This window comes from Oncorhynchus mykiss, chromosome 19 (genome assembly GCF_057628025.1).
Source record: "Oncorhynchus mykiss isolate SJ-2025 chromosome 19, ASM5762802v1, whole genome shotgun sequence".
NCBI lineage: Eukaryota > Metazoa > Chordata > Actinopteri > Salmoniformes > Salmonidae > Oncorhynchus > Oncorhynchus mykiss.
In genome coordinates, this window is record NC_143040.1 from 8,729,368 (window position 1) to 8,741,790 (window position 12,423).

General features: G+C 41.6%; 5 non-coding genes across 5 annotated transcripts; all 5 read left to right on the forward strand.

Moving 5' to 3' along the window:
• The first annotated feature begins 56 nt into the window (after nucleotides 1-56).
• Nucleotides 57-130, forward strand: trnai-aau (transfer RNA isoleucine (anticodon AAU)). The gene has a single exon. It is a non-coding gene; the product is annotated as a tRNA-Ile (tRNA).
• Nucleotides 131-3,840: 3,710 nt separating this feature from the next.
• Nucleotides 3,841-3,914, forward strand: trnai-aau (transfer RNA isoleucine (anticodon AAU)). Its single transcript has one exon. It is a non-coding gene; the product is annotated as a tRNA-Ile (tRNA).
• Nucleotides 3,915-4,925: 1,011 nt separating this feature from the next.
• trnai-aau (transfer RNA isoleucine (anticodon AAU)) lies at nucleotides 4,926-4,999 on the forward strand. The gene has a single exon. It is a non-coding gene; the product is annotated as a tRNA-Ile (tRNA).
• Nucleotides 5,000-8,729: 3,730 nt separating this feature from the next.
• trnai-aau (transfer RNA isoleucine (anticodon AAU)) lies at nucleotides 8,730-8,803 on the forward strand. Its single transcript has one exon. It is a non-coding gene; the product is annotated as a tRNA-Ile (tRNA).
• A 738-nt stretch (nucleotides 8,804-9,541) lies between these two features.
• Nucleotides 9,542-9,615, forward strand: trnai-aau (transfer RNA isoleucine (anticodon AAU)). The gene has a single exon. It is a non-coding gene; the product is annotated as a tRNA-Ile (tRNA).
• The last annotated feature ends 2,808 nt before the right edge of the window (nucleotides 9,616-12,423 follow it).

Genomic DNA, 12,423 nt, shown 5'->3' on the forward strand with positions numbered 1-12,423 from the left:
TTATTTGGTACGGGGTAATTATTTCCACCTTTATACGTATATTGAGCATTATCTGAGGCCGGTTAGCTCAGTTGGTTAGAGCGTCGTGCTAATAACGCGAAGGTCGCGGGTTCGATACCCGTACTGGCCAGAAGTTTGTGTTTTTACTTTGATGTGTATGTCTACAGTGTCTCATAACTCTATTGATTGGGGTTTACAACTTGCATTTTATATTAGTAGTATGAATTGTCGATTGTTCTGTTGTTGTGGAGTGACATTTAATTGTAGGAGTTTTCATTCGTTTTTTATTATACAAGGAACGAAGGAGGACAGGGACTTCATGGACTAAGAGACAGAGAGACAGAATGGTGAAGAAACAGATAGACGGGTCCATCAATCATTCGATTCATTCATTATTTACACACACACACACACACACTCCACCCCTTACTCTCTCTTTCTGTCTTTCTCCACTCCTTACTCTCTCTTTCTCCACTCCTTACTCTCTCTTTCTCCACTCCTTACTCTCTCTTTCTCCACTCCTTACTCTCTCTTTCTCCACTCCTTACTCTCTCTTTCTCCACTCCTTACTCTCTCTTTCTCCACTCCTTACTCTCTTTCTCCTCTCCCTTTCTCCACTCCTTACTCTCTCTTTCTCCACTCCTTACTCTCTCTTTCTCCACTCCTTACTCTCTCTTTCTCCTCTCCTTACTCTCTCTTTCTCCACTCCTTACTCTCTCTTTCTCCACTCCTTACTCTCTCTTTCTGTCTTTCTCCACTCTTTACTCTCTCTTTCTGTCTTTCTCCACTCCTTACTCTCTCTTTCTCCACTCCTTACTCTCTCTTTCTGTCTTTCTCTACTCCTTACTCTTTCTTTCTCCACTCCTTACTCTCTCTTTCTGTCTTTCTCCACTCCTTACTTTCTCTTTCTCCACTCCTTACTCTCTCTTTCTGTCTTTCTCCACTCCTTACTCTCTCTTTCTCCACTCCTTACTCTCTCTTTCTCCTCTCCTTACTCTCTCTTTCTGTCTTTCTCTACTCCTTACTCTCTCTTTCTCCACTCCTTACTCTGTCTTTCTGTCTTTCTCCACTCATTACTCTCTCTTTCTCCACTCCTTACTCTCTCTTCCTGTCTTTCTCTACTCCTTACTCCCTCTTTCTCCACTCCTTACTCTCTCTTTCTCCACTCCTTACTCTCTCTTTCTGTCTTTCTCCACTCCTTACTCTCTCTTTATGTCTTTCTCCACTCCTTACTCTCTCTTTCTGTCTTTCTCCACTCCTTACTCTCTCTTTCTGTCTTTCTCCACTCCTTACTCTCTCTTTCTGTCTTTCTCCACTCCTTACTATCTTTCTCTGTCTTTCACTGTTTCTTTCTCTCTCTTTCTTTCTGTCTCTCTCTCAATTCAATTTCAATTCAAGGGGCTTTATTGGCATGGGAAACATATGTTAACATTGCCAAAGCAAGTGAGGTAGATAATATACACAAGGGAATTAAACAATTCAACTTTACAGTAAATATTACAGTCAAAGAAGTTCCAGGGAAAAGGAAGGATAGTATCATTGATCTTTAATAAGCTTTACGTATTGATCTCAAGAATTCGTGAGTTTAATTTTTGTTGAATTAGCACCCTTGTGTAGACCTAGCCCCGCCCACATCCGTTCCACGTATCGAAAGGGGTTGGAGGCGAAGGAAATACTAATACGTGCTACCAAATGCAACATACATTTCATAAATAGTCAAATAAAGTGTGTAAATAAGACGTATTAAACACGTCTGTAAAACCACAATGAGGACATATAGACCTACCGAGCAAGTCTTCATTAATCATTGGGTACATCGTACGAAAAACGTCAGTGATCTTAAATAGGAGCATAATTCACGTTCAAATTCACGACATAACATACACAGGCATTTCATCATTACGACCTTTAGGAAATAATGTCTGGAGGGTGAAAATCCCCAAACATTCCCTTTAACTCGGAGTATTATTTATATCACCTCCCCTGTCTGATATCTTTACTTTCTCTATGCCACAAAATCTAAAGGTAGAAATATCATGCTTCAGGTCATTAAAATGTACTGCGACTGGATCATCCCTGTCGTTTCTCCTGATTGAACTTTTATGTTCACTGATTCTCTGTTTGAGAAAGCGAGATGTTTTACCGACATAGCAGAGCCCACATGGACATATAATAATGTAAATAACATGGGTGGTGTAACACGTAATGATGTCATTTATTTGGGATCGTTTCCCTGTATGTGGGTGGCAGAGATATTCACACGTTATCACGTTGTTGCACTGTGCGCCTCCTCTGCATTTATAGCTACCATGTGGAAGAGGGCGTAAAAGAGCCTGGCTGGATTTCTTTTGTGATTGGCAGTTGGCATGGACCAATTTATCTTGTATATTGCGACCTCTTCTATACACAATAAGTGGTGAATTTGTAAATTCAGCCGGCAAAAATGGGTCCGATGATAAAATGTGCCAGTGTTTCTTGAACGCATCTCCCACTTTTCGCGAGTTCAAAGTTTATGTCGTTGTGAACATTACGGAGTGTTCTTTAGCTTTAGCGGGACTTTGTTTGTAGCAGTTCATCTCGTGTTTTTCCAAATGTCAAATTAAGAGCTTCATCCACACACAGAATTGTGTTGCTGTCCTGGAGCCCTGTGGGGTGTGTTTGTGAACAGAGATCCTGGACCAGCTTGCTTAGGGGGCTCTTCTCCATGTTTATTTCTCAATAGGTAATGGATTTGTTATGGAATGTCTTGAGCTCTTATTTGGTACGGTGTAATTATTTCCACGTTTATACGTATTTTGAGCATTATCTGAGGCCGCTTAGCTGAGTTGGTTAGAGCGTCCTGCTAATAACGCGAAGGTCGCGGGTTCGATACCCGTACTGGCCAGAAGTTTGTGTTTTTACTTTTCTGTGAATGTCTACAGTGTCACATAACTCTATTAATTGGGGTTTACAATGTGCATTTTAAATTAGTAGTATGAATTGTCGATTGTTCTGTTATTGTGGAGTGACGTTTTAATGTAGGAGTTTTTTTTTAATTGTAGGAGTTTTCATTCGTTTTTTATCATCCAAGGAAGGGAGGAGGACAGGGACTTCATGGACTAAGAGACAGAGAGACAGAATGGTGAAGAAACAGATAGACGGGACTCTCTCTCTCTCTCTCTCTCTCAATTCAATTTAAGGGCTTTATTGGCATGGGAAACATATGGTAACATTGCCAAAGCAAGTGAGGTAGATAATATACAACAGTGAAATAAACAATACAAATTAACAGTCTCACACTCACAGAAGTTCCAAAAATAATAAAGACATTTCAAATGTCATGATGTATATATGCAGTGTTGTAATGATGTACAAATGGTTAACTGCTCGTTTAATGAAAGACAAACAGTCTGTCTGTCTCTCTGTCCTTTTCCTTCCCCTCACCTGTCTTTCCTCTGTAGGTGGTCTATGTGAGGAGAGGAGACTCCTTGGTCACAGAGTGAGGGTGTGAAATGCTTCATTCCATTCCATTAACTGACAGGTCACAGTCATTTATTCTGTTAAATCAATGATCACTATGAAGTGTTGTTATTATCATGGGTATCAGAAATGGACTATGGAGAGGGGTGTTTACAACCCAGTATGTATTCAGGTTCAGACTGACAGTCAACTACAACTACAGAGAAAGAGATACAGCCATAGTGTTGATCATTGACAGTGTAGAAGGGAGTCCTTGGAACTGAGCTGGATTTGTTTACGTTCTCTGCCCTCTAATGGTAGAACGTAGACATTGTAGATGAGCGACCACCTCCAGACCCATATATGGGTGTATCCCCGTTCCGTAGATTGATCATTATCTCAGGCCGGTTAGCTCAGTTGGTTAGAGCGTCGTGCTAATAACGCGAAGGTCGCGGGTTCGATACCCGTACTGGCCAGCAGGATTTTTTAAAATTTTACTATGAATGTCTACAGTGTCTCATAACTCTATTGATTGGGTTCTACCATATGCGTTTTAAATTAGTAGTATGAATTGTCTATTGTTATTGTGGAGTGATATTTTATTGTAGGAGTTCTTTTTTGTCATAGTAGGAGTTTTCATTCGTCTTTTATCATCCAAGGAAGGAAGGAGGACAGGGACTTCCTGGACTAAGAGACAGAGAGACAGAATGGTGAAGAAACAGATATATGGGTCCAACCACCCCTTACTCTCTCTTTCTCTCTTTCTCCACTCCTTTCTCTCTCTTTCTGTCTTTCTCCACTCCTTACTCTCTCTTTCTGTCTTTCTCCACTCCTTACTCTCTCTTTCTGTCTTTCTCCACTCCTTACTCTCTCTTTCTCCACTCCTTACTCTCTCTTTCTGTCATTCTCCACTCCTTACTCTCTCTTTCTCCACCCCTTACTCTTTCTTTCTGTCTTTCTCCACTCCTTACTCTCTCTTTCTCCACTCCTTACTCTCTCTTTCTCCTCTCCTTACTCTCTCTTTCCCCACTCCTTACTCTCTCTTTCTCCACTCCTTACTCTCTCTTTCTCCACTCCTTACTCTCTCTTTTTGTCTTTCTCCACTCCTTACTCTCTCTTTCTGTCTTTCTATACTCCTTACTCTCTCTTTCTCCACTCCTTACTCTCTCTTTCTGTCTTTCTCCACTCCTTACTCTTTCTTTCTCCACTCCTTACTCTCTCTTTCTCCACTCCTTACTCTCTCTTTCTGTCTTTCTCCACTCCTTACTCTCTCTTTCTCCACTCCTTACTCTCTCTTTCTGTCTTTCTCCACTCCTTACTCTCTCTTTCTCCACTTTGTGAACAGAGCTCCGGGATCAGCTTGCTTAAGGGGCTCTTCTCCATGTTTATTTCTCAATAGGTGATGGGTTAGTTATGGAATATCTTGAGCTCTTATTTGGTACGGGGTAATTATTTCCACCTTTATACGTATATTGAGCATTATCTGAGGCCGGTTAGCTCAGTTGGTTAGAGCGTCGTGCTAATAACGCGAAGGTCGCGGGTTCGATACCCGTACTGGCCAGAAGTTTGTGTTTTTACTTTGATGTGTATGTCTACAGTGTCTCATAACTCTATTGATTGGGGTTTACAACTTGCATTTTATATTAGTAGTATGAATTGTCGATTGTTCTGTTGTTGTGGAGTGACATTTAATTGTAGGAGTTTTCATTCGTTTTTTATTATACAAGGAACGAAGGAGGACAGGGACTTCATGGACTAAGAGACAGAGAGACAGAATGGTGAAGAAACAGATAGACGGGTCCATCAATCATTCGATTCATTCATTATTTACACACACACACACACACACTCCACCCCTTACTCTCTCTTTCTGTCTTTCTCCACTCCTTACTCTCTCTTTCTCCACTCCTTACTCTCTCTTTCTCCACTCCTTACTCTCTCTTTCTCCACTCCTTACTCTCTCTTTCTCCACTCCTTACTCTCTCTTTCTCCACTCCTTACTCTCTCTTTCTCCACTCCTTACTCTCTTTCTCCTCTCCCTTTCTCCACTCCTTACTCTCTCTTTCTCCACTCCTTACTCTCTCTTTCTCCACTCCTTACTCTCTCTTTCTCCTCTCCTTACTCTCTCTTTCTCCACTCCTTACTCTCTCTTTCTCCACTCCTTACTCTCTCTTTCTGTCTTTCTCCACTCTTTACTCTCTCTTTCTGTCTTTCTCCACTCCTTACTCTCTCTTTCTCCACTCCTTACTCTCTCTTTCTCCACTCCTTACTCTCTCTTTCTGTCTTTCTCTACTCCTTACTCTTTCTTTCTCCACTCCTTACTCTCTCTTTCTGTCTTTCTCCACTCCTTACTTTCTCTTTCTCCACTCCTTACTCTCTCTTTCTGTCTTTCTCCACTCCTTACTCTCTCTTTCTCCACTCCTTACTCTCTCTTTCTCCTCTCCTTACTCTCTCTTTCTGTCTTTCTCTACTCCTTACTCTCTCTTTCTCCACTCCTTACTCTGTCTTTCTGTCTTTCTCCACTCATTACTCTCTCTTTCTCCACTCCTTACTCTCTCTTCCTGTCTTTCTCTACTCCTTACTCCCTCTTTCTCCACTCCTTACTCTCTCTTTCTCCACTCCTTACTCTCTCTTTCTGTCTTTCTCCACTCCTTACTCTCTCTTTATGTCTTTCTCCACTCCTTACTCTCTCTTTCTGTCTTTCTCCACTCCTTACTCTCTCTTTCTGTCTTTCTCCACTCCTTACTCTCTCTTTCTGTCTTTCTCCACTCCTTACTATCTTTCTCTGTCTTTCACTGTTTCTTTCTCTCTCTTTCTTTCTGTCTCTCTCTCAATTCAATTTCAATTCAAGGGGCTTTATTGGCATGGGAAACATATGTTAACATTGCCAAAGCAAGTGAGGTAGATAATATACACAAGGGAATTAAACAATTCAACTTTACAGTAAATATTACAGTCAAAGAAGTTCCAGGGAAAAGGAAGGATAGTATCATTGATCTTTAATAAGCTTTACGTATTGATCTCAAGAATTCGTGAGTTTAATTTTTGTTGAATTAGCACCCTTGTGTAGACCTAGCCCCGCCCACATCCGTTCCACGTATCGAAAGGGGTTGGAGGCGAAGGAAATACTAATACGTGCTACCAAATGCAACATACATTTCATAAATAGTCAAATAAAGTGTGTAAATAAGACGTATTAAACACGTCTGTAAAACCACAATAAGGACATATAGACCTACCGAGCAAGTCTTCATTAATCATTGGGTACATCGTACGAAAAACATCAGTGATCTTAGGAGCATAATTCACGTTCAAATTCACGACATAACATACACAGGCATTTCATCATTACGACCTTTAGGAAATAATGTCTGGAGGGTGAAAATCCCCAAACATTCCCTTTAACTCGGAGTATTATTTATATCACCTCCCCTGTCTGATATCTTAACTTTCTCTATGCCACAAAATCTAAAGGTAGAAATATCATGCTTCAGGTCATTAAAATGTACTGCGCCTGGATAATCCCTGTCGTTTCTTCTGGTTGAACTTTTATGTTCACTGATTCTCTGTTTGAGAGAGCGAGATGTTTTACCGAGATAGCAGAGCCCACATGGACATATAATAATGTAAATAACATGGGTGGTGTAACACGTAATGATGTCATTTATTTGGGATCGTTTCCCTGTATGTGGGTGGCAGAGATATTCACACGTTATCACGTTGTTGCACTGTGCGCCTCCTCTGCATTTATAGCTACCATGTGGAAGAGGGCGTAAAAGAGCCTGGCTGGATTTCTTTTGTGATTGGCAGTTGGTATGGACCAATTTATCTTGTATATTGCGACCTCTTCTATACACAATAAGTGGTGAATTTGTAAATTCAGCCGGCAAAAATGGGTCCGATGATAAAATGTGCCAGTGTTTCTTGAACGCATCTCCCACTTTTCGCGAGTTCAAAGTTTATGTCGTTGTGAACATTACGGAGTGTTCTTTAGCTTTAGCGGGACTTTGTTTGTAGCAGTTCATCTCGTGTTTTTCCAAATGTCAAATTAAGAGCTTCATCCACACACATAATTGTGTTGCTGTCCTGGAGCCCTGTGGGGTGTGTTTGTGAACAGAGATCCTGGATCAGCTTGCTTAAGGGGCTCTTCTCCATGTTTATTTCTCAATAGGTAATGGATTTGTTATGGAATGTCTTGAGCTCTTATTTGGTACGGTGTAATTATTTCCACGTTTATACGTATTTTGAGCATTATCTGAGGCCGCTTAGCTGAGTTGGTTAGAGCGTCCTGCTAATAACGCGAAGGTCGCGGGTTCGATACCCGTACTGGCCAGAAGTTTGTGTTTTTACTTTACTGTGAATGTCTACAGTGTCACATAACTCTATTAATTGGGGTTTACAATGTGCATTTTAAATTAGTAGTATGAATTGTCGATTGTTCTGTTATTGTGGAGTGACGTTTTAATGTAGGAGTTTTTTTTTAATTGTAGGAGTTTTCATTCGTTTTTTATCATCCAAGGAAGGGAGGAGGACAGGGACTTCATGGACTAAGAGACAGAGAGACAGAATGGTGAAGAAACAGATAGACGGGACTCTCTCTCTCTCTCTCTCTCTCTCAATTCAATTTAAGGGCTTTATTGGCATGGGAAACATATGGTAACATTGCCAAAGCAAGTGAGGTAGATAATATACAACAGTGAAATAAACAATACAAATTAACAGTCTCACACTCACAGAAGTTCCAAAAATAATAAAGACATTTCAAATGTCATGATGTATATATGCAGTGTTGTAATGATGTACAAATGGTTAACGGCTCGTTTAATGAAAGACAAACAGTCTGTCTGTCTCTCTGTCCTTTTCCTTCCCCTCACCTGTCTTTCCTCTGTAGGTGGTCTATGTGAGGAGAGGAGACTCCTTGGTCACAGAGTGAGGGTGTGAAATGCTTCATTCCATTCCATTAACTGACAGGTCACAGTCATTTATTCTGTTAAATCAATGATCACTATGAAGTGTTGTTATTATCATGGGTATCAGAAATGGACTATGGAGAGGGGTGTTTACAACCCAGTATGTATTCAGGTTCAGACTGACAGTCAACTACAACTACAGAGAAAGAGATACAGCCATAGTGTTGATCATTGACAGTGTAGAAGGGAGTCCTTGGAACTGAGCTGGATTTGTTTACGTTCTCTGCCCTCTAATGGTAGAACGTAGACATTGTAGATGAGCGACCACCTCCAGACCCATATATGGGTGTATCCCCGTTCCGTAGATTGATCATTATCTCAGGCCGGTTAGCTCAGTTGGTTAGAGCGTCGTGCTAATAACGCGAAGGTCGCGGGTTCGATACCCGTACTGGCCAGCAGGATTTTTTAAAATTTTACTATGAATGTCTACAGTGTCTCATAACTCTATTGATTGGGTTCTACCATATGCGTTTTAAATGAGTAGTATGAATTGTCTATTGTTATTGTGGAGTGATATTTTATTGTAGGAGTTCTTTTTTGTCATAGTAGGAGTTTTCATTCGTCTTTTATCATCCAAGGAAGGAAGGAGGACAGGGACTTCCTGGACTAAGAGACAGAGAGACAGAATGGTGAAGAAACAGATATATGGGTCCAACCACCCCTTACTCTCTCTTTCTCTCTTTCTCCACTCCTTACTCTCTCTTTTTGTCTTTCTCCACTCCTAACTCTCTCTCTCTGTCTTTCTCCACTCCTTACTCTCTCTTTCTGTCTTTCTATACTCCTTACTCTCTCTTTCTCCACTCCTTACTCTCTCTTTCTGTCTTTCTCCACTCCTTACTCTCTCTTTCTCCACTCCTTACTCTCTCTTTCTCCACTCCTTACCTCTCTCTTTCTGTCTTTCTCCACTCCTTACTCTCTCTTTCTCCACTCCTTACTCTCTCTTTCTGTCTTTCTCCACTCCTTACTCTCTCTTTCTCCACTTTGTGAACAGAGCTCCGGGATCAGCTTGCTTAGGGGGCTCTTCTCCATGTTTATTTCTCAATAGGTGATGGGTTAGTTATGGAATATCTTGAGCTCTTATTTGGTACGGGGTAATTATTTCCACCTTTATACGTATATTGAGCATTATCTGAGGCCGGTTAGCTCAGTTGGTTAGAGCGTCGTGCTAATAACGCGAAGGTCGTGGGTTCGATACCCGTACTGGCCAGAAGTTTGTGTTTTTACTTTGATGTGTATGTCTACAGTGTCTTATAACTCTATTGATTGGGGTTTACAACTTGCATTTTAAATTAGTAGTATGAATTGTCGATTGTTCTGTTGTTGTGGAGTGACATTTAATTGTAGGAGTTTTCATTCGTTTTTTATTATACAAGGAACGAAGGAGGACAGGGACTTCATGGACTAAGAGACAGAGAGACAGAATGGTGAAGAAACAGATAGACGGGTCCATCAATCATTCGATTCATTCATTATTTACACACACACACACACACACTCCACCCCTTACTCTCTCTTTCTGTCTTTCTCGACTCCTTACTCTCTCTTTCTCCACTCCTTACTCTCTCTTTCTCCACTCCTTACTCTCTCTTTCTCCACTCCTTACTCTCTCTTTCTCCACTCCTTACTCTCTCTTTCTCCACTCCTTACTCTCTCTTTCTCCACTCCTTACTCTCTCTTTCTCCTCTCCTTACTCTCTCTTTCTCCACTCCTTACTCTCTCTTTCTCCACTCCTTACTCTCTCTTTCTCCACTCCTTACTCTCTCTTTCTCCTCTCCTTACTCTCTCTTTCTCCACTCCTTACTCTCTCTTTCTCCACTCCTTACTCTCTCTTTCTGTCTTTCTCCACTCCTTTCTCTCTCTTTCTGTCTTTCTCCACTCCTTACTCTCTCTTTCTGTCTTTCTCTACTCCTTACTCCCTCTTTCTCCACTCCTTACTCTCTCTCTTTCTCCACTCCTTACTCTCTCTTTCTCTCTTTCTCCGCTCCTTACTCTCTCTTTTTTGTCTTTCTCCACTCCTAACTCTCTCTCTCTGTCTTTCTCCACTCCTTACTCTCTCTTTCTCCACTCCTTACTCTCTCTTTCTGTCTTTCTCCACTCCTTACTCTCTCTTTCTGTCTTTCTCCACTCCTTACTCTCTCTTTCTCCACTCCTTACTCTATCTTTCTCCACTCCTTACTCTCTCTTTCTGTCTTTCTCCACTCCTTACTCTCTCTTTCTCCACTCCTTACTCTCTCTTTCTCCACTCCTTACTCTCTCTTTCTCCACTCCTTACTCTCTCTTTCTCCACTCCTTACTCTCTCTTTCTCCTCTCCTTACTCTCTCTTTCTCCTCTCCTTACTCTCTCTTTCCCCACTCCTTACTCTCTCTTTCTCCACTCCTTACTCTCTCTTTCTCCACTCCTTACTCTCTCTTTCTGTCTTTCTCCACTCCTTTCTCTCTCTTTCTGTCTTTCTCAACTCCTTACTCTCTCTTTCTGTCTTTCTCCACTCCTTACTCTCTCTTTCTGTTTTTCTCCACTCCTTACTCTCTCTTTCTCCACTCCTTACTCTCTCTTTCTGTCTTTCTCCACTCCTTACTCTCTCTTTTTCCACTCCTTACTCTCTCTTTCTGTCTTTCTCCACTCCTTACTCTCTCTTTCTCCACTCCTTACTCTCTCTTTCTCCTCTCCTTACTCTCTCTTTCCCCACTCCTTACTCTCTCTTTCTCCACTCCTTACTCTCTCTTTCTCTACTCCTTACTCTCTCTTTCTGTCTTTCTCCACTCCTTTCTCTCTCTTTCTGTCTTTCTCCACTCCTTACTCTCTCTTTCTGTCTTTCTCTACTCCTTACTCCCTCTTTCTCCACTCCTTACTCTCTCTCTTTCTCCACTCCTTACTCTCTCTTTCTCTCTTTCTCCGCTCCTTACTCTCTCTTTTTTGTCTTTCTCCACTCCTAACTCTCTCTCTCTGTCTTTCTCCACTCCTTACTCTCTCTTTCTCCACTCCTTACTCTCTCTTTCTGTCTTTCTATACTCCTTACTCTCTCTTTCTCCACTCCTTACTCTCTCTTTCTGTCTTTCTCCACTCCTTACTCTCTCTTTCTGTCTTTCTCCACTCCTTACTCTCTCTTTCTCCACTCCTTACTCTATCTTTCTCCACTCCTTACTCTCTCTTTCTGTCTTTCTCCACTCCTTACTCTCTCTTTCTCCACTCCTTACTCTCTCTTTCTGTCTTTCTCCACTCCTTACTCTCTCTTTCTCCACTCCTTACTCTCTCTTTCTCCACTCCTTACTCTCTCTTTCTGTCTTTCTCTACTCCTTACTCTCTCTTTCTCCACTCCTTACTCTCTCTTTCTCCACTCCTTACTCTCTCTTTCTCCACTCCTTACTCTCTCTTTCTCCACTCCTTACTCTCTCTTTCTCCACTCCTTACTCTCTCTTTCTCCACTCCTTACTCTCTCTCGCTGTCTTTCTCCACTCCTTACTCTCTCTTTCTCCACTCCTTACTCTCTCTTTCTCCTCTCCTTACTCTCTCTTTCTCCACTCCTTACTCTCTCTTTCTCTACTCCTTACTCTCTCTTTCTGTCTTTCTCCACTCCTTTCTCTCTCTTTCTGTCTTTCTCCACTCCTTACTCTCTCTTTCTGTCTTTCTCTACTCCTTACTCCCTCTTTCTCCACTCCTTACTCTCTCTCTTTCTCCACTCCTTACTCTCTCTTTCTCTCTTTCTCCGCTCCTTACTCTCTCTTTTTTGTCTTTCTCCACTCCTAACTCTCTCTCTCTGTCTTTCTCCACTCCTTACTCTCTCTTTCTCCACTCCTTACTCTCTCTTTCTGTCTTTCTCCACTCCTTACTCTCTCTTTCTGTCTTTCTCCACTCCTTACTCTCTCTTTCTCCACTCCTTACTCTATCTTTCTCCACTCCTTACTCTCTCTTTCTGTCTTTCTCCACTCCTTACTCTCTCTTTCTCCACTCCTTACTCTCTCTTTCTCCACTCCTTACTCTCTCTTTCTCCACTCCTTACTCTCTCTTTCTCCACTC